Source organism: Ambystoma mexicanum, chromosome 3q (genome assembly GCF_040938575.1).
Source record: "Ambystoma mexicanum isolate Mex_15411 chromosome 3q, UKY_AmexF1_1, whole genome shotgun sequence".
NCBI lineage: Eukaryota > Metazoa > Chordata > Amphibia > Caudata > Ambystomatidae > Ambystoma > Ambystoma mexicanum.
The window spans coordinates 1012728006-1012751001 of NC_090926.1; positions in this window are offsets into that span (position 1 = coordinate 1012728006).

Here is a 22996-nt window from a genome sequence, read left to right on the forward strand (position 1 = left end):
GAAATTAAGCAAAATGTCAAATCGCGGCAAATTTAGTCGCGTGCGTCGAGCGCAATTATGGAGGGAATATGAGAAGTAGGAAGTCGGTTCTAGGCTCGTTAGAATCTTAGCTTTAAGATGACAGTTAAAACTCTCACCTAGCACAAACGGTTCCGGAGATACGGCAGATTTAGTAAAGGTAGTTTTTCGGATTTTAAATTTTAAAGCTCAGAATGACAGATGACAGCTTCAGTTTTAAAGATGACAGAATGACACGATTCTAGGAGGCAGTTCTAATAGGCTAAAATAGTTTGGATTAGATTATTTTAAACTAAGAGATTGGGTTTTCCACAGTCCTGACTGGGTACTCACACTATGAACTTAGACAGGAATGCGGCTTCGTCACCGATCGGGTCAGGATTGGCTGGACTTCTGCTAGCGGTTCTTCACAGCGGTCCGGTCTCTGGTTCTGCTCTCAGCACTGCACAGTTCTGGTCTCTCTGGATCTCTGGTCTCTCTGGATCTCTGGTCTCTCTGGATCTCTGGTCTCTGGAGATTGATGGATTTGAAGTCTGGAGTCTCCCGGCAAAGCGTCCCGCAAGAAAGTGGAAAGTGAATGTCCCTACCTGGGTTCCAGTGGCTCTTTTTATGTGTTTTGAAAATGGGTGTGTGCCTGGGCCTAGCTAAGCCTACCCCTCTCACTTATCATTGGCCAAGCTTTCCTCTCTACCTTGATTGGGTGAAAGAAATGGAGTGTCAGAGTGATGATGTAGGTTTTATGGTCAGAGGAACCTCCCCTTGTCAAATTGCACACAAATCTATTTCTGACCCAAATACATATTTATCTATGTACCATTTTTCTAATATTATAGGTCCAGTTAACATATTTTCTGTAGCACCAAACCATCCGATCCCTGTCTTTGTACGATGTCGTGTCCACTTATGACAGAATTCTCCCCTTTTCATCCAGATATCGACCTCTAAACTTTTCCAGATTTTACACAAATGTGCACCAGGGATATGGGTTTCAGATGATAAAGTGTCAGATTTTTAACATGCATACATTTGGAGTAACAACCTTTTTTTCCGCTACTATCCCCAAGAACATACCACAGGGTCCTAACACCTCTTAAAATGTGCACAGAAAAATCACAAGAATGATGATGTTATTTATATAATTTTGACAAGTCCGCACTGTAAATTATCCATCTTTTTAAAATCATGCTCTGGCCCCAAAGGGGTGTGGTTTTCCAAAGCACATGGTGGAATTTCTGGTTTATCCACTTCCCCCAAGCTCAGCTTGCTCTCACAGGCACTGCCCCTCCCAGTTTCTCCCAAGAGGAAGCCATTTACGACCCCCCTAATATAACATTTGCCTGAGCCAGGGACAGTGCTTTGTTTAGTTTCCTGTAGTCCCCAGGTGCCACTCCCCTAATTCAATCAGAGAGGTGTCATCTCCTTTTGGCAGGGGCAGCAGGATGCAGCCAGGCCTGGGAACACAGCTGCTGAATTCCCTCTCCTGTCGGGGGTAGTTGTCAGGCAGAATCCACTATCTTCAAGCCAGGCTTCAGCTAAATGTCACTTTAGTTCCCAGTTTTCTACATTCAAATCACACTGACAATTTTTACACATGCAGCTAGAACGCTGATTCTAAGTTCAAAACTATGACATTTCAACAGTTGCAAACTATGTTACACTCAAAAGTAGGTCACTCATTTATTTTAAACATTTCGATTTTAGTCGCTTTCTGTCCATTTAACTTAAGCTGCTGACATCCACAGCTCAGCCAGTTTTGTTATAAACATTGTTTTGGGCTCTTAATCTTTCCAGATTTAGTATGCACGCAAGAATACATTCTGCCAAATGTCTGCTGGTGTTCATTAAGATTTTTGAATATCTTGTGATGTTTAAAATAGGCATTTTGAGCTTGCATTCAGGGAAACAAGGGTGATTTTAAAGCGCTTTTATTTTTAGCCAACCGGCACTACTGTTTTTCCTTTGGCACACATTTCACTCATGGCACTCCTGGCCCATCATGCTTGCACTGGTGGGTGGCAGGTTAGGCAACCATTTTGGTGTGCGCACAAACTGCGCGGTTTTCCCGGATTCTGGCCCAACTGTGGGCTTTTCCGCCATCTTGGATTTTCTAAGCCCACAGCACCAAATGTTGCAGCTTAATAGTCCAAAAGTGGGTCAGGACACCCAACATCGTCAACCGGGAACCCTTGACCCTTCTTCGTAGTGCGCATAGGCTGGTCGGCCGCGGAGGCGATGGTTTTGCTGGGGGCGTCCCGGATCTCGCTGCTCGGCGCCGGCCTCGCGGCACCTCTCCGATCACGTTTCAGCGGGTCACCAAATGTTTGTCCCTCCCTGACTCTACGTGTAAAAATGAATAAAAAGTTTATCTAGATCTCTGAGAGCGCTCTGACCACATCAAGGTTACAACACATTTATATAGTACATTGACATCTTCAACATATGATGCTGCGTTGGACCTGGATTGGTCAGCCGGGGTGGTGTCTTAGGTGTGGGCATCATCTCTTCCTCCGGGTTGGTTGCTTGGTTGGCGGGAGGATTGACATCAGACATCTGTGCTCCGGATGGGTGAAGGTCAGGTCACTGTGAAACACGGTGGTCACTATCTAAGCTAAGCTAAGAAAATACATTCTGAATAATGCATGCACTAAATAATAGTTGATCAAAAGACCCTCAGTAGGGTATCATGTCATTGTACAAATCACTCAAGAGTTTATATCATCTACAATGTGGGTTATACAGGTCACAGGTTTATGGGCCTTGACCACTATAATACTGTCATTGAACTGTAGGGTTAGTCTCACAAGAATCTCAGGTATGTGGCACTTGTTAGTATTGGGCACGATATACTGCAGCAGGGGTCTAATGTTAGTTGGGGGCCTTTGGGGTGGGCTTCATAGCATGGTTGGCAATCTGGCACATGAAAGGAATGCCTTGCAAGGACACAGGGTTAGAATGGCAATAAGTTTCAACTGGCGAGGGTAAGAGGGCAAGGACACTTTTGTGGAGATGGACGAGCTATGTGCTTGGCTCATGTTGGTTCACATGCAGGACAGTGATCTCAGAGGAAAAGGGATGTGTTACATTTATTATATTTTGCAAGCAGCTCTGGCTTCAGCGTGAGAATGGAGCGGCAGAGTTTTCCAGTTGGAGTGGGGACGAGGGTGGGGGTCATGTGCTCCGAGCTACTGCGGCGGGCAAAAGGGAGAGATGCATTTTGTACTATCGCAGTGAGGCCTGGTTACCAAGATGGAGTCGAAAGGGGGTACAAAAAATGGATGCCCTGTGTCCTGCTTGGTGGTCCCATCTACGCGAATGTAACCCAAAGTTAACATTGCATAAGGGCGAGGGGCGTACCCACCACTAGAGGCACTTGGTCCGAGTTTTGTACTGAGAAGTGATGGTAGAGAGGGGCCCATTTGCCCCTCACTCCCACACAATTGTCACATGGGGGTTCACTCTTGGGAACTGAGACTAGCAAGATGAAAGTGAAGAGACCTATGCTGGAACTCTGGCCCGCACTACACTGCTCACAGCCCTCACTGTTCACCTCACAACCTGTCTCGTGCATACTAGCTGAAGCAGCAAGGTTGCTGCACCACTTCTAAATTGAGCGGCTGAAGGCAGACCTGGTTAAGACATTTTTATCACACCAGTAATGGGTTTATAACTCCAATTAAGTAATTAACTCTCAGAAGACTGCTTTTGAAAAAACACTGGCAGGCACTTTGAGTGCAAAGTCTGCTAAGGCTTGATTAAAGCGAGCTCAGAGTTCCCCTGAGGAGGTATTTTGGGAGGGGCAGGATCTCGGTGTAAATGACCATAGGGATTAACATGGCCATGGGCAGTCAATCTTTGGGCAAATAACCAAACATCTACTGGCTTTGTGTGCCTAGGTGTTCACCGTTTCAGAAGTTCAAGTAAGACTGGCACCTGCCTGAGACTCGCCCATGGGTGCACCCCTACAGTCCACCCCCCTGTGTGAGAGCCGATGTGTGTCTGGATGGCTCATTAATGCTTGTGCTACTATTTCAGTGTATTGGGACAGAATGGCTTCGCATCAGAAGGTGACCATTGAACATTGCCTGGAACTGGCTCTTCAGTGGAAAAAGTGCCGGAACCACAAAGTGCTTTAATCTGATCCCAGTCCTGCTCCGGCAACAGCATCAGAGGTAAGCACCCCTTGAGTAAAAAAGAAAGTTGGATGCCCCTATTAAAATAAATGCTTTATTTTCTCGGTCAATATGAAGTGAAATTTTTGTCTTCCTCCTGCTTCATCTCTCCCCTCTTCCCCGGGCATTCCTGTGAAGACATCTTGTGGTCAATACTCTTGTAAAATTTGCAATAGACTACAGGGCTATAATTGTATGTATTGTGCTTACAAAGCTGTTTCACCAAAGCATGATACAATGTGAATGAATATCCAATTAGGCAGAAAAATAGAAAAGCATTAAGGAAACAAGATAAACAGACCGCCAAAAAGAGAGACTGTACTTGTGGGTGTGGCTTTATTAAATACAGAAATCTGAACAATTTCCATAACTTGATATTGTTTTTCAGTTTTGAGAAATCTAATACTTTTTCATTTCTTATATGCCCAGTGATGCATGGTTTTCAGGCAGAAGGCGTTGGGTTACCCATGTAAGCAGGGTGCGCTTTGGCATCTCTGGGATCATGTATTTGCGTACCTTCTGGTTATGTTAATTAGTAAAGGGTTTAAAGGACTATTTCCCCATTTCCACTTATGCCTTCTATTTCTAACTGTGTGATTATAAATCAATATAGCTACACTAAAGACCATAAAACTTCTGAATGCAGCCACAGAAAACCATGATTCATTTTCAGTTCAAATCTGTTTAATCCTAATGTAGTGACGCATTTATAAATTGACACTTTAACATTAGTTAATCCGGTATGTATTCTACAATAAGGAATTTAACAATGCCTATTATATTCATATATACTTTCTTTTTTTGTAGAATATTTTAGGTCTGTCTGCAAGACTAACACAAGGCCTACTGTGGACTGCCGAGTGATAAGGAGGAAGCTTGCCACCAAAATTTGCAATGCCAGAAGAGGCCTAAGGAAGACTCTGCCTTTCGAAATACAGGATTGATGATTGTTATTTGTTTGTATTTTTGCAAACGTATTTATTCTTATGTAATACAGATATGCCGTTAAACTGCATTTGTTAAATAAAAAAATGTTGAACACTTTCTGAGCCTATGTTTGATTGAAGATATCGTATAGCCAGAGAAACACTATATTAAAATATCAACAATTTATAACTGCTGAATTTTACTATTATAATATGAACTAGGTAATTGTTAGCTGCACTTGGTGATATTGGGTGAAGTGACTGGCGGCAGTCTATCATGCAGGTAGACCTTTAACAGATTCTGTTTAGGTCGCTGGAAGTGTGCATTGTAGTGCAGTGCTTTGTAATTGTAGGAGTTTGAGTGTGAGGCCATGTTGGCTATAGGTGAGAATTGAAATGAGGGAGTTTACAGGTTGGTTTGTGACATGTGGGGGTGTTTGTAGTTGTGTGCACTTAATTGGCGAACTTAGTTAACGGGTGCTCTAGCAAAGATGGAAAGTGACAGCTGCAAAATTCCCTAGATTTTTTCCAGTAAACTATCCAGAAGTCTAACTAGAGTCATTGTAAAGTAATGCCACCAATCTTACTCAAAAGGGATACATCCTGGGGTAATTCAACCCCTTTTCCTAAATCTTATGGGAGAATCTTGAAATCATTTAAACTCATCCTGGAGTGGTCTGCAATAACCATTCACAGTTCAAAACCCATACTAAAGTTATCATGGAACCATCCTGGAGTAATCCCCACCCATCCTGAAGTTGTCATGAAGTCATCCCTGAGTTGTCCTGGAGTCATCCTAGAGTAATCTGAAGTCATCCTGGAGTAATCCCAACTCATCCTGAAGTTGTCGTGGAGTCATCCTGAAGTTTTCATAGAGTCATCCTAGAGTAATTCGAAGTCATCCAGGAGTAATCCCCACTCATCCTGAAGTTGTCATGGAGTCATCAAGGAGTAATCCCAAAATCATCACTGGAAGTAATCCAAACTCATCTTGGAGTAGTTTCTGTGATGACTCTAGAGTCATCATCTCATTAAATAGTTTGGCCTGTTCGCAGACTTCAGGATGATCTTCCTGAACTATCCATGGATGACTCTAGAATGGAGTCATCGGATGACTCCAGAATGATTCCAGGATGATCTTCCTTTTTGACTAGGGTTTGGCCCGTGTCTTTCCTTTTTTTCATGTTCCTCCCGACCCACTTTCATTGGCCATTTGTCCCTTCAGTTGGAGTATTTTGAGGGTCTGGAGACACATGACACTGACTCTAGTTTTGGGGGTTTATTGTCTTCTTGGGGATTGTGGGGATGAGGTATTTTTCCGAGGTAGTACCTCTTTTTGAAAATATACGTTCCCCTCTAGAACTTATGAATTCCCTTGTGTCTTTGCCTTTATATTGTCATCATTGCATCCATAAACTCCCCGTCCAACTGCCCAATGTCCATCTCACGCATCATTAAGGCTTTCGTCATCCGCATGCTGCTTCATGGGTACATTGTGCCTCACGGCAATATCATGAAACCTACAACACAGTGGCACCCAGGGGAATGGCGCCATCCAAACAGTAAGTTAGGGACATCGGCCGCTAATGACTGTTCCATTCCCATCTTCGGTACGACGCTCATGCGCCGGCATTTCTTTCTTCATTCCACTTTGTCCGACTTCCTTCCCTGCCCACTCCATTCCCCCTCACATGTATGCCCATTTAAACTGCCAACCCCCGACCCCTACCAACTCACACTCACCTGCCCGTGGTCCTTTCCAGTTGTGCCTCAGCCATGCTTCGGGTGGTAAAAATAGTAAACGGACTACGGTCCTGTTACCTCTCCTTGTCATTCCTCTTTGTTTTATCGTTTGTTATGTAGGAAATCAGGCTTGGGCAAAACCATTTCCTCTTTTACAAAAAAACATTATTCGCATCCAGGACAAAAGCCCACAATTTCTAATAGCGTTATTTGCTGCTTTGGAGGGAGGGCCTGGTCTTTATGGTCTCTGAGCCCCAATAAAGGTTCAGGAGAAAAGGGCAGTGGATAATAGGCAGTGCGCCTCTCCCTCATTTTTGGGGGATCTAATGAGTGAGTGTGGCCTGGTGGCCTAACCTGGCAGCAGAACCCGGCAATGACTGAAATCCACTAGTCAGTCAGTGGAGAATCAGGTATGGAATCTGTAAAGCGCTTTGGATTAAGGCGCTATATAAATAACACATCGTTATCATTATCATCATTGGGTTGCTAGCGCCTAGCGTTTGAATTAAAGTAGACCGACCTACACGTGAGATGCCAGTTGCATTATTTTATTGGTTCTAAACCAAGAAGATGTTGCAATTTGTCACAGTTTATAACTCGTTACAAATGGTCATGTTTTACAAAGTGCCACATGTGTCCAGTGTCACAAATACAAAGGTTTACAAAGTGCCAACATACTCCATTTAGAGGCACGTGTGATTGTTTCGACCTTTCTCAAGGCACTATTACACTATTGGTGTGACTGTTACACTTAGTTGAGTGAGTTTAATTTAGTACAAGTTTCAATTGGTACTGTCCTTCATAATTGTGATACAATACAGGCATATCAGTTGGCATACATAGTTGTACATTCTCTTTTGAGCAACTACATTCCCAAGTGTTGAGAGCCGTAGGTCTGTTAGTAGCAGTGAGTAAGGTGGAGAGAGGAGGGAAGAGGAGGGATAGGTAGAATTAGGTTAATTCAGTCATGTTTGGTAGGTCAGTTGTTAGGTCATGTGGTGTTACATACTGCTAAAGATGCTTTTAGGGTCTTACCTATGATTTTCAGTTTGAGGACTAAAGTTCATGTTTTCATTAACCGTGTCAACTTCAATGGTTGAGTAATCTAATGGAATTGCATAGTCAAGGTTAGTCTGGACTCTTCGTAGTTGGACAGTATATTTGATTATCACAATCGCATCTTTGCTGCTAGTGCTACAGGGTTAGCTAAGAGGTTAGGTTGATTGTGATGTCTATTGTGCAGGATCACTGAGTTATAGGCTGCCATTGGGAAGAATGTACATATATGTGTGAAGAGCAGGTCTGCTCCACAGACCTTTTGCACGTTGTTGCTGTGCTGCATGTGTCTTTTTGGGGAAGACCTGTCCTCAGGCCAGGAATGATACTAGGACTTCTCTCGGCTCAGATTCTCTTAACAACCTCTAGTCGGCAAGAGGAAGCTGTCCTCCTCTTGCAGTTGGACCCGACAAGTAATAATGAACTCTTTTCTATCTCTGCTGCCGGACTTTGTTGGACTTTGATTTCTTGGAGGGGCCTCTAAGGGGACTCTAGTGGGCGTCCTATTTCTTTTAATACCGCTTTATTTGTTTTCACTTTTTGCTGCAGAGTCTACTCTGCTCACCTGGCTCCTCTCATTTTCTCCCAGTGTTCTACAATTGGTGCGGGCTCGCGCACCCGTGTGCGCACCCAAGTGGACACCAAGTGAAGCTGTTTGGCTGTTCGGGTGTGCGGCGGGTGCGGGGTGTCCCGCTCCACTTGACTGAAGAGACTAACACTGCCCATTCCTTAGTCTGTTCCGCTTCTGCTTTAGTGGAGGCTGCTGATTAGTTCAACGCTGAGCCCGAGGTAGGAATTGCACAGCTTTATACTTTTTTTGGGGGGAAACCCTGAATTCATTTACATCTTATGAACATGGATGGTCCTTGTATGCATTTCCAGGTCCTGATCTTTTAGGGCAATACCTGTCTTTACATGTTGACGACAGGAGCAGTTCCTAATGTGTGAATTCAGATATAGAGTGATTGAATACAGTTTGAGCTTTTGTTCAAACCAACACACACTTCATTGGGCATAGAATTGTGTACCCAGGCTGTGTAATCCACTAAGCGTTAATATACTCTTCTCTGTTTGAGAATACATTTCTGTGTATTACGAAGTACCCGCCAAAAGCTCCTGCCCGTTACGCTTATGTGGCCGGGGGCTTTTCCTCTACCTCACAGGCGGGCTAACTTCTGGTCTTTTAGTAACTTGAGGTAATGTTCTTTGTGCTGGTCTTGACGTGAATATTCTGCCCGCTTCACGGACATTACCGCTTATTGCTCCATTCTACACAAGCTCTTTCTGTTAGGTTGTGGTTCTCTGTTGTAGCATCATAGAGTATGCTGCGCAATATTGGATTCTTATGCTAATCATTCCGTTAGCGAGATTTGCCTCTGAGCCCTTTTCAGTGGAGTTACTCTTGAAATATCTGAGTGTGTTACAGTAGCTGTTAAACTCTGTTATCAACCTACTTGCTGTTATGTCGAGAAGACGTAACAGCATTGAATAATTCTATACTCGCCCTTTCTCCACAGGCCCGGCCACAAGGAGTTCAAAAATACAGGGGGCGAGGCTGTATGATGACATAATGTCCGCCCCCCTTGTTTTTACTCCGGTAAAAAATATGCTTCGGATGGCAATGAATATGCCTTTGCCTCCCTCCCCAGAACCTAGCGATTCCCTTCTACTAGATGCTGAAGCAATGGCGCACTCTTCGATGTTATCACTTGGAGGTAACATGCATGCGCAGCAGGAGGAAGCCTCTAGCTCCTGCCTTTTTGGAACCTTACCTAAAAAAAACATATCCGTTCTGCCGGAAAATTCTTTTTTAGATACACCACCAGATTTTTGTACAGCAGATGTTGATTTGCAGGATTTATCGCAACATCTACACAATACATCTAACTCTCCGGAACCTTTGCAGTCAGGGCAGAAACCTGATATTGTGGGGACCCTATTATTAATTTTACAAGAACTAAAAGTCCATTCTACCGGCTTTATGGAATTAAGAATACTCATGGAGAGACAAATCTCACAATCTAAAATTGGCCTAGACTCACTGGAACTCCTTCCCACAAAGACTGCTACTAGGTTGATGGCCTTGGAAATGCCCATAGACAAGTATACAGACAGAAAATTAGATCCCAAAGTTATCCAACCTGCATTTCCTATTAATCCACCACAGGAAACAATCGCCCCCGACCTTCTTCCTGAACAAAAAAAAACAACCCGGTTGAGAAAAAGGGGGTCAATGGCCAAAAAAGTAAAAAAGCCCAAATAATAGGAAAAATAAGAAAATTTCAAACTCCTCTTTATACAATCAAAGGAATAAATTTCCCAAACACACTTGGAGAAATTTTATGAAAGAGGAAAAGGAGCAACTTTCGTCTGCAGAAGCAGAAGTAATAGAGTGTTCCGTCGCTAATTCTAATCTTAATGCTGGGGTGTATAGCATCCCGACCAAGTCATTTTCAGAAGAAATGACTCATAAAACGTCTCCTAAGGAGACGAATTTGGGCAAAAAAAGGGAAACAATTAGCAAGTTGCCCACAAGTGAACCCCGTGTATCTTAAGGGTGATCCTTTACCGACTCTGGGTCAGCGAGAAAGCTAAGGTCTATTCTCGAAATCCAGCACACATTATCAGGAAAATTTGCCCGCTGCCCCTGTTGCGCAAGTAACTGCTCCCCACGTAGATCCGAACCCACTAGGGGCTCCTAACTCGAATCAGCCCCAGAATCAAAAGAGTGCTGATTCCCTAGCAGAAAAAGCCTCTGTGGACAAATTAGTGGTAGGGGCTCATGACAAACTAGAAATGAGTAATATGGATCTGGCCTTCCTGATTCGCACAGTAGTAGAAGAGGCAAGTAAGGACAGGTCCTCCCATGATAATGCATCTAAAACTGGTTGACAGGATATTAAAATTCCAAGGATACCTAATAATGAGGTTATCCCTGTAGATGCCAAAGAGCAGCAGGAGGCGTTGGAAGCAGTACAAGATCGTAGCACTCCCATTATTATTTTTCCACCTATTCAAAAAGCCTTGCATAAAGCTCATTCAGTTGATATGCTGCTGCTTTTTAACCCTATATTGCCACCTCCGAGAGTATCTCTGGGGGATGCAGTAATAAGGCTCCCTAAAAACTATTTGGATACAGAATTGAAACATATCTCGTGGAGAAAACCATGCCCTTTGGATTCTCCAAGCATTCTATTATATCCTTTATTTGACTGCGGTATGCAACCAGCAATAATTAGGGAAAAATTCCTTTCACTTATCAATGATATCCCTTCTCTTGCAAATTTGGCCTTGGCCGATATTAAGAGAGTTGACTTTATTCATACTCAGTGCTTTGATCGTGTGAGGATAGCCTTTCACTCTACGTTGGTTGTTCAAAATGTGTTATTGGAACTTGATCCGTTCAATAAAAGGGGCTTTGACATATTGATTTTTGGTGATGGCTTGCAACAACAAGAAGGATATAGCCAAAATGATTTCCCCCGATCTGCATATCCCGGGGGGCAGCACCAAAAAAAAAAAGAATCGGAGAGCCTTTCGGATCAGGAAACAAGCTGGAGATGGCTAGCTTTGAGCCTACAAGACTCGATCTGCCAGCTACACTCTTTAAAACAGAAAATGTAGATCCTGAAAATATATTATCCATACTTTGCTGGAATTCACGAGGGAATTCGCATTTATCTTCCACTTCTGAATTATGCTCTAAATTAAGAACCAAAAGCATATTGCGCATACAGGAAACATGGATGACGAGCCCTGCGCAGCTGGATGGCTTCGAATGTCATCATCTTTTGGCCTCGGATAGTTCGACCCTAGGGAGGCCTTCTCATAGCCATAAAGCTGGGCTTGGACCTACATCTGATCAAAACTTTTACAATTCCTCCTCATGCTTTGGGGGCGCTGGTAAAGGTGGATAGTAACACACAAATGTCTCATTTATTGATTTGGAATATATATTGGTCGCCAGGCTCTAATCTCTATCAGTTAATTACAAAGTTGGAAGCAATCATGGAGATCTGTTTGTCTAAATGTATAGGTCTTCAATTCCTTGTTATAGGAGACTTGAATACCAACATGAAGCTCCTGATTGATGATGTAGTTGGATCGTCCGTAGCCACGTTGAACTTGATGGGAGAACGTCTCTGGGCCACTAAATTTCAGTCCTTAGCCCGGGCATACAATGTGATTCAATGTGGTGGAATATGTTATGCAAAGTCTGGGACCTAAGATCAGCACATCTAATTTTGAGACAGGAAGAGCCTTATATAACTTGGTCATTGGGGCTTAGGTCTTCTTTAATTGATTACATCTTTGTATCAGAGCTTATTTTTAATCTTGTAGACATTTTTGCTGTATGCCCAACGTTGTTGAGCGACCATAGGATGCTTGAGCTGTACCTGTTCATCCCCAGAGGAATTGTTGTGACAGACTTCATGGCTAATGACAGTTATGAAACCTGGTTGTCAAACGGAAAATTATATTGTGCCTCCTATACTGTATGAATATATGTATATTGGCCTACGCCAAGCTGCTTATAAGTCGCTTACGGGAAAACCACGTTGCAAGGTCTTGACCTTAGGTCAGTGTAAGCCGCCATTTTAGATCTATCCGCCATTTGAGATTCTCCCTCTAAAGTCACCCTGTGTTCTAAGATGGTGGACAATGTTATTCTGAATGTAACATGGCCGTCTTGACCTCTCTGTATAAACTAATGTATAACTTGCCTGCAGGCTACATGTTGGGGTCATGAACTGAGACCTTGTCCTTCGCTGACCTGTGTGTAGAGGATTACTTGTGCCAACTAAGCTAATCCATGTACATATGTTGAACACAATGTATTCAAATACTGAAATGTAAACACCTGTTTGACTACATTGTATAAAACTGTTTGAGAAGGCTTAACATGAAATCCTAAGATATACTGTTGCCATTGAGGCTTGTTAGTGAATACATTAAAGGTAAACCCTAAATGTACAGATGTACGAACTCGGCATGAACTCTAGATCCGTAATGTATTAACTTATATTAACCTCGGAAATGGGTTGAACATCATGATTTCGAGGGTATAAAAAGCACGACTATTCTAATGTACAGTCCCACTCACTGAGCACACCGAACCACGCTGGAGTTTGCTGTGTTGTACTGAGGGCCGATAAATATCTGTTGCTTTGTCCTTTGAAACTGTTCAGTATAAAATAAAATAACCCGCGTTTGGTGTATTTCCTTTTGGGGTACTCAGCCTCGATATCTTCTTTTTGTTTTCACAGTTGGCGCCCGAATAGGGACCCTCAAGATTGATGCCAGCTCATCGAAGGTTGACGCAGGTTATCGGACCGGGATTGGACGGTGTGACAAAATAAAGGGGCCCCTTTCTGAAAGGGACGCGACACCTCAGCAGCACTTCACGACCCGATCCCTGGACGATGAGCTTGTGGTCTGAGACGGCATCTTGACGAGGGTCCACTTATTGAGGTGGGCAGATTTGTCGAAATCACCAAACATGAGGTAAGATTAGTTAGAAAAGAATCTTTGTAATCAGATCGGACCTCTTTAGGATTGATCAGGTGAGTCGTGACCCGATTCTTAATTATCCTAATAATTTGTTTTGGTGCATTGTATCTGCAAATACAATTATTGGCCAGGTAACACCAATATTTTTATATGCCTGGGAAATTGTTTACCTGCTACAGGGTGTTATTCCGCAGTGATAGGCAATCTTTGGAATTTAGCCGTCCTGCACCACAGGAGGGGTCGCCGGCTTGTAGTATGTACTGTAAGCATGGAATTGGTAGTATAGTGTTTAATGATATTTGGCACAGACAAACCAGACATGCTTGCGAACTTCAGTGGCCGATCAATGGTAGTTTTGAAATCCCTCGTATTGAGTATTTAGAATCTATTTTATTAAAGAAAAAGGCTAGACCTGCAGCATTCGATGTTTTACAGAATTGGAAGAAAGAAGCTCTGTCACAGCTTAAGAGTAGAGAAAAACATGCATGCCGTCATAAGACGAACGCCGAAAAAGCGTTGTTATATGACCAGGATAAACAGTCTGAATCTGCTAGGAATATGGATAGGGCTTTCTCACTTGGCATTCAGAAAATCTATCCTTCCAAAGACCTTCATGTTTCTGATGAATTTATTGATAAATTGTTAAATGAACGAAGGCCTGGTGCCTCTGCGCCACCTCTGTATGTTCCTCTTCCTGCTACTTTGCCATTTCCTGCTGTTATTCCTGCCTTCCTGCTGTTATTTCTGCTCTTCCTGCTGTTATTCCTGCTCTTCCTGCTGTTGTCCCTGTTGCCCCTGCTCCTCCTGTTGTTCCTCTTCTCGTTGTTCCTCCACCTGCTCCTCTGCCTCTTCCTATTGCACCAGTAATACTACCTCCATTAAATTTGCCTGCTCTCCCTCTTCCAAGTGGTCCTGCATCGCTTGTAGTCGATCAGGGAGCGGGATCGAGGGTTGTCACTCGTAATACTGTACCTCCAGAGACGAAACGGAACTTGATTGCATGGGCTAAGCATTGTATGGAGAGAGATGATCGAGCTAATGTTTTTCCACACTTTCTAATATGGGCAATTTTCCTGAGAAAAATGTTTTTATTGAGGGATTAGGGATTCACTTATGTGTAATGTGGGACAGACTAAACAATACAGATCTCCCACAAGGGTTGAGGGATCTGAACACCTTAGCGCTTTCTAGAGACACTGTGGAGAAAGTACAAGAGCATGTTGAGAGGATATTCGATTATAGGAAGGAGATGGAAAGGTTACAGAATGAGGATGACGATGAGGTGAAAAAAGGAAAGGTGATTTGAAGACAAAAGTATTATTGCAGCAAATTGTTAGGGGCCCTAGAGGGGGTAGTTCGCAGATTAGAGGTCAGTATGTTCCACAAGGAAATGTGCCCTTTGGTCCTGTAAACATTAACCAGTGTGCCTATTGTGGGCAAGAAGGTCATTGGAGTACACAATGCCTGATCCTTCGACAAAGGTCAAATAATGCATTTGGAAACATAGGTAGATGATCCAGAAGTCGCCCGGGTGTAGGGGGCCCTGGTAGAAGCCAGTTTGCACAGGATCCACAGCAACCTTTTTTGCAGGATGATAAGGTACCAAGTGTGGATACTGGAAACATATTCGACCATCCTTCTGCTGCTTACCTCTCTGAAGAACTTTCTTTTGATTACATTATGTTTCATTAGGATTGCCCGAAGCAGGGTTTGGAACCGACGCCTATTCCCGTTAATCAGAAAGGTCCCTAGGTTGAAATGATAGTGGGAAATAGGAAGCATCTATTCTTGATAGATACAGGGGCACAGTAATGTTCCATTGATCATTCTCGGGTTCCAAACATTCCACTGTCAGGGCAAACCAATGTTTCTGTAGGGTTTTCTGGCACACCAGTTGTTTGCCCAGTTTCTTCACTGGTACCTATTTCTTTGGGTCCCTTTACGGACTACTGTCCATTCCTTTTGACTTCGAATTGTGGAGAGAATATGCTGGGGTTGAATCTGTTGAAGGAATTAAATGCAGTAATTCATTGTTCTTCTGATGGAGTGCGTTTGACGATTTCACCACAGCAACTTTCTGTCTCACAATTCTTAACCAGACCTTTACTGCCAGAATTCAGTGATGTATCAGAGAGTTTATGGGCAATTGACGACAATGATGTCAGTGTTTTACAGATCGGGCCTGTTAAAATAGTCTTGAAACATGGAGTAAAGCTGCCACGTATTCCACAATATAAGATTTCCGTCGAGGGTGAGCAAGCTTTGAAATGCATTGTTTCCGATTTTGTGCATCGAGGGGTGATTGAGGAAATCGCAGGTAGTTTGTGCAATAGTTCAATTTTGCCCGTATACAAAAAAGGCGATAATGCAACACCATTTCGTTTCATAATTGATCTACGTGCCATCAATAAGGTCGTCGCTCCACAATTTCCAATTGTGCCTGATGTGACGACGATATTAACTATGATTCCGGATTCAGCTACTTACTTTAGTGTTGTGGATCTGAAGAATGCTTTGTTTAGTATTCCTATAAACAAGGACAGTAGATACTTGTTCGCGTTCACCTTAGGGGGACGCTCATTCAGCTTTAGCCGTGCACCGCAAGGTTACACGGAAAGTCCTAGCATTTATAGTAGGGCTTTGAAAGAACAGCTTGATACCCTTGGTTTGCCCTCTACTTGTACATTGCTTCAGTATGTTGATGACTTACTTTTGGCTGCCGACTCTGAGAGCGCTTGTAAGGAGGGCACTGTGTTATTACTTATACACCTGGCTAAACATGGACACAAAGCCTCGCTTAAAAAATTCCAATATTGTTGTCAGGAGGTCGCCTATTTAGGCTATCTCCTGTCAAAGGAGGGATGAAGATTGACACCTGAACGGATAAAACACATTTCTGGCATGTCTATCCCAAATACGCAGAAAGAAGTTAGAGCCTTGATAGGAATGGCTTCTTACTGTAGGTTATGGATCCGAACTTCTCACTAGTGATTAAGCCGATGTTGGCTTTGACGAAGAAGGGCATTTATTCACCATTGCCGTGGAACATTGAGCACCAGCAAGCATTTGATCTGCTCAAGACTGCATTGTGCTCGGCACCAGTTTTGGGCACACCAAACTATGAAAAGGCCTTTGTGTTGTTTGTGCATGAATGTGATGGATGTGCTTTGGCTGTATTAACACAGGAACATGGAGGGAAGAATAGGCCATGCGGTGACTTTTCTTCCGCCCCTGATCATGTAGCATGCGCTTTTGCCAAGATGTTTGCGAGCTGTCGCTGCTGCTGCTGCTGATGCGTCTGTAAAACAGAGCGAGGGAATGGTCCTAGGCCATCCTCTAACCCTGATGGTGCCTCACTCAGTAGATGTTCTATTGAACAGAACTCAAACGCAACACCTCACTTCCGCACGGTTGACAACATATGAATTGATCTTGTTTGCTCCCCACATACAAATTAGGAGGTGTTGTGTTCTTAATCCGGCTGAACTCTTACCTTTCCCGCAAGGTACTGCTTGCAGTGACGAAGAGTCACATGACTGTCTGTACACTACCGAACAAGAGACAAACGGTAGAATTGATCTAAATGACACTCCTTTGAATAATCCACAAGGGGAGCTGTTTTGCGATGGCTCCTGCTTCAAACTTCTGGATGGTACATCCACAGCTGCTTATGCAATCACCACAATAAACACGGTCATGGAAACCAAGAGAATCACGCATAACTCTGTGCAGGCCGCAGGGATTATAGCATTGACCCGAGCTTGTGAACTTTCCGAAGGGCTTACAGTAAACATATATACTGATAGTCATTATGCCTTTGGGGTGGTTCACAATTTTGGTGGACTTTGGTCAGAAAGAGGGTTCTTAACTTCACACAGTACAAAGATTCAGCATGGCTCCCTAATAGTATAACTGCTCTCAGCGCTCGCACTTCCCACTCAGTTAGCTTTCATAAAGTGTGCAGCACATCAAAAGATTACAGACGATATAGGAAAAGGGAACTCTTTCGCAGATCAGATAGCTAAACAATCTGCCCCCAACCTTTCTACAGAGATGTACATTTCAAGCGAGACTGTAAATGCCTATGCAATGGATGAGGGTGTTGACTCTGTAAAGGACATCCAAGCCGATGCCACACTAGAAGAATCCAAGAGATGGGCAGAAGGCTTGGGGAAACTCGATGATGATGGGTGTTGGGTGGATGTAGTTGAAGGAAAATGGCTACTTCCTGACGCATACGTAATGATGTTGGTCGTCATGGCTCATGGCCCTACCCATATATGTGCCCGGAAGCTTACACAAATGTTGGAGAAAGTTTGGGCAAATGACAAAATCTCTAAAATAGCTGAGCGTTATGTTCAGAATTGCATGATCTGCTTACAGCACAATGTGGGAAAGGGAACATCAACTCCCAGGGGAAGTTTTGGTCCACCTTCTGTCCCCTTTGAGGTCATCCACTTTGATTTTATCGAAATGGAACGGTGTAATAACTTTAAATATGTGTTAGTTGTCATCTGTGCTTTTAGCAAATGGGTTAAGGCTTTTCCTGTTAAAGACGCTACAGCCATGACTACTGCAAAAACTATGTTAAAAGATTATTTTCCTAGGTTTGGGCTAACAAGAGTCATCTGGTCGGACAAAGGTCCACATTTTGTCGCTGCTGTAATTCTGCAGATATGTGCGGCATTACAAAACAACAAACGGTTCAATTTGGCCACACACGCTCAGAGTGCCGGACTAGTAGAAAGACACAACGGCATCATCAAGAACAAGCTCGCTAAGACGTGTGCCGGCACCAAACTAAAATGGCCGGACGCCTTACCGATCATGTTACTAGCTATGCGTACAACCCCTCAAACTAAGACTGGGCTCTCTCCATTTGAGGTGGTAATGTGAAGACCTGCGAATATCTGGAACCTTCCGAAATGTCGGTCTTTAAAGAGTGTCAAAAATGTACTTCTTTCAGATTACTGTAGCCAGTTGACTAAAAACCTGTATTTGTTTTATTACCAGGTGCGAGAGGCTTTACCTGTACGATACTAGGGCCCAGGTCATAGCATCCGGCCCGGAGACTGGGTGTTAACAAAGGCATTTGAACGATCCTCTTGCATTGCACCTAGGTGGCGGGCCCTTTCCAGGTCCTGCTGGTCACACAGATTTCGGTGCGTGTCGCAGGCAGAAAAAATTGGATCCACGCGACGCATGTCAAGAGGCTTCCACACCCAGTGCCATACGATACAGAAGAAACAGAACCCCTCACCAATACTGCAACCCATGATCCCGAAGCAGTAAATAGCAACGAGAGTGCTTCGGAGTCTCTCTCTGAGCCTGTGAGGCCTGGGGAATCAGCCATTTTGTCTCCACACCCTCCAAAAGTTTCATTTCCGGAAACTGTTGTTCCTGATCTTGCATCTTCACTTGCTCTTGATACGTCGCTTCCAACAGGAGGTGACGACACATTGTTCTCGGATCAATCAGTACCGCGGACAACAAGGTACAATTTGGGTCCAAGGAAATAGACTTATGACAAGGTTTGGCTGTGCATGCGAAGAAGAAAGGAAAATCATAAAGGGGTTGCTTTTTGCCCAAGTAATTGTTTGAAAAGGGGATTCTGTTGGCTAGGGTTGTGGAAGGATTAAGAAGTCGCTCGGCCAGGAGGTCGCCAGCAAAATAACATTGGGGTTTTTCGTTTGAAGACTGCAATGCCTGCAACCGCTACCACTTCTACAGGACTGATAAATGATCGTGTGACCAGCAGTGAGAATGGACAAATTGTTTGGGCCCCGAAAACATACTGGTGTCTTTTTATAATGTCAATTGGTTTTATAATAGTAACTGTGTTAAGTTTCTGGTACCTGGAAGAAGTGCATCCATTTGAAACCTTGTTACCAACTGAAAATGTACCCACTGTCCCTACTCCTTTTGTGCATTTGCATACTTTATCTCCTAGAGACTCTCAGCATAGACGGAGATATTACAACAACACATTATTACTTATCATGAATGCTACACATGCCATTTTTAATAAATCCAACTGTTGGGTCTGTTCACATTTACCGCAACACGGGGATAAGGGGCTAGGTTGGTATATTCATCCTTTACCTTTGACAACTGCTTGTTATGCTTCTCTTCGAGCACTATTCTTTGGCCGATGGAACGATAGCATCTCAGGGAACTTTGATGGTACTAATTTGAATAGTTTAGAGAAACGTGTTCTTACGCCCTTGAGATGCTCGCTTTTTGTGAATAGGAGCAAGCTCAACGTTGCCTCTATTAGGCCTTCTGATAGACTGTCTTGTCCTTTTCAGTCTTTGATTTCTTTTAATATGGCTTCTACAGGCAATAAGGATGCCATGCCTCCTTCTTTCACTGTTAACCATAGCCCCGTTTCAGTTTCTTTCTGCATACAGAGGAATGGTACTCTGGGATATTTTAAAGGTTGCGCCAATGTTGCGAATTTGACTGGGGAAGACAGACATTTGTATGTAGGCAAACCTGTCTACTTTGTTTGCGGTAATGTAGCATTTCCATGGTTACCCAGGGATTGGCAGGGAACTTGTTATTTAGGGGTCTTGTTACGCGGGGTATTCATAGCCAGTACTGTAGAGGTTTCGAAGGCTCGTCCACAACTGGACGAGAATGGTGACACTCCAGCACAGGTTCTCGGAGACGTAGCGAAATCCCTTGTGCCATTTTGGGGACAAATTGCGAACTCTGAAGACATCAGGAGATTAGCAAGAGTGCTGGAGAGAACTATCAACCGGGCCACGGACATACTCTATAATATGACATTAGAACAGAAAGCAATAAGATTAGTAGCACTTCAGAACCGGATGGCATTAGATGTCATTCTGGCTGAACATGGTGGAGTGTGTAAATTAGTGGGGTCCGCTTGCTGTGTTTTCGGGCCAGATTTCTCCCCAACTATCTTCAAGGCAATACAGAATCTGCATGTCCTTAGTTCAGAAGTGCATGTTCCCGAGGGAAACTGGGATCTTAGCCCTTGGTTCTGGGACTTCTTGCGATCTTGGGGTTGGAAGGTGCTTTCGGTCTTGCTGATTATTTTGGGAATTCTGTTGTTTCTTTGTTGCTGTATACAGTGTTTACCTAGTATATGTTCGATGCTACGGGGATGCTGCGCACAGGTGATAGGTACAATAGGACACAAGGTATACGCCCCAGATAAGAGTTCCAAACAGTATGTGCTGGAAGACATTTTGATAGACGATCTAATGGCAATAGATATTTCTGACAGTGATTCAGGGTGTATGGATGATGAGACGTGGAGTTGTTCATAAAATGACCAGAAGTAGTTTAGAGCTTGGCATAGGCCAAAAGGAGGGTTTGTTGAACGGAAAATTATATCGTGCCTCCTATACTGTATGAATATATGTATATTGGCCTACGCCAAGCTGCTTATAAGTCGCTTACGGGAAAACCACGTTGCAAGGTCTTGACCTTAGGTCAGTGTAGGCCGCCATTTTAGATCTATCCGCCATTTTAGATTCTCCCTCTAAAGTCACCCTGTGTTCTAAGATGGTGGACAATGTCATTCTGAATGTAACATGGCCGTCTTGACCTCTGTGTATAAACGAATGTATAACTTGCCTGCAGGCTACATGTTGGGGTCATGAACTGAGACCTTGTCCTTCGCTGACCTGTGTGTAGAGGATTACTTGCGCCAACTAAGCTAATCCATGTACATATGTTAAACACAATGTATTCAAATACTGAAATGTGAACACCTGTTTGACTACATTGTATAAAACTGTTTGAGAAGGCTTAACATGAAATCCTAAGATATACTGTTGCCATTGAGGCTTGTTAGTGAATACATTAAAGGTAAACCCTAAATGTACAGATGTACGAACTTGGCACGAACCCTAGATCCGTAATGTATTAACTTATATTAATCTGGGAAATGGGTTGAACATCATGATTTCGAGGGTATAAAAAGCACGACTATTCTAATGTACAGTCCCACTCACTGAGCACACCGAACCACGCTGGAGTTCGCTGTGTTGTACTGAGGGCCGATAGCTATCTGTTGCTTTGTCCTTTGAACCTGTTCAGTATAAAATAAATATCTTTTGTATGGTCCTTTGTGACCCGCGTTTGGTGTATTTCCTTTTGGGGTACTCAGCCTCAATATCTTCTTTTTGTTTTCACATGGTAACAACAGGATTATTTGCCATTCTGGTAATGTTCAGTCATGCAATGATCTCTTTCGTAAAGGTCATGTTGAATCAACTTATGAAGAAAAACAATTAAGGTTTACTTGTGATCACTTTGGCCCCTATGTAAAAACTCCCATAGAAAGCTCTTTAAAGCTTTCTATGCTAAAAACAGTTAAAGAAACCTCCTATTCATAAATACGCCATTACTGTGCGGACTAGTAAAACTGTTTTACATAGTTCACTAAGGAACCTTAGATTATTAAAAATCTCGGAAATATTTAAGAGAGAGGGGGCCAAATACTTGAAAGAAATTCATAAAACTTCGATAAGAAGCTATAAATGCATGATGTTTCACGCTGATAATGAGAAAATGCTTCTCTCACTGAATCAGAACTCAGTGAGAGAATTTTGGCGCTTCATAAATAGGACCTCCAAATCTGATGTTGATCGTGGCCTTAATCCTATTGATGAACAGGTATGGGCGGGGCACTTCACAAACTTATATGCAAGTAGAGACCCTCCATTTCGACCAACTTATTCTCTGTTAACAGCCCAGTGGAAATGCAATTTTTAAATTGCCAAGATCAGGGAGAGGATTGTTTTGGCCAGCTCGTCTAGAGCGGCTGGACCTAACGGTTTATCAAATGTTCTTTTGAAGAGTGATCCTGATACATGGTCAAAAGTTTTATTTCTCCTTTTCCAAGACATAAACCGAACTAAGATTATTCCACGTTCATGGAATATGTCTTACATCATCCCAATTTATAAGAAGGGTAATAGATCTTCACCTCTAAATTATCGCCCAATTTCTCTATTAGATTCTGACTCCAAATTTTTTGCAAGTCTTCTTCTCCAGCAAATTGAAAAATGGTAATCTGAGAACGGGATTCTCTCTTCAGCCCAATTCGGCTTTAGGAAAAGAATAGGGACTATGGCAGGGACCTTCTGATCTCCTTACTGCAAGAAATGGGATGGAAAAAAGGGACTATTCCTGTGTACTTAGCAAGTATGGATTTATCTTTAGCTTTCGACTTAGTGGATCGAACCACACTATGGAGGAAACTAGATCTATTAGGCTTACAACAAGAGCTGTTAGCTATGCTGATCCATCTGCATGAAGGATCGATGATTCAAATTCGTCTAAATAATGAAGAACTTATTTCCTTGCCAATCAAAACGTCTAATGGATTAAGACAAGGTTTCATTTTTGCTCCAACATTGTACAACCTGTACACATCCGACACAGGCCCATCCCTACTGAATGCTTCCTTCATTCAACCCAAGTTGGAAGGTCATAAAATGTGTTGGTGTTCCTATGCGGATGATTTTTTACTATTTGACAGAACTCCTGTGGGGCTCCAGCATATGCTAACAGCTTTTGCAATCTACATGACGT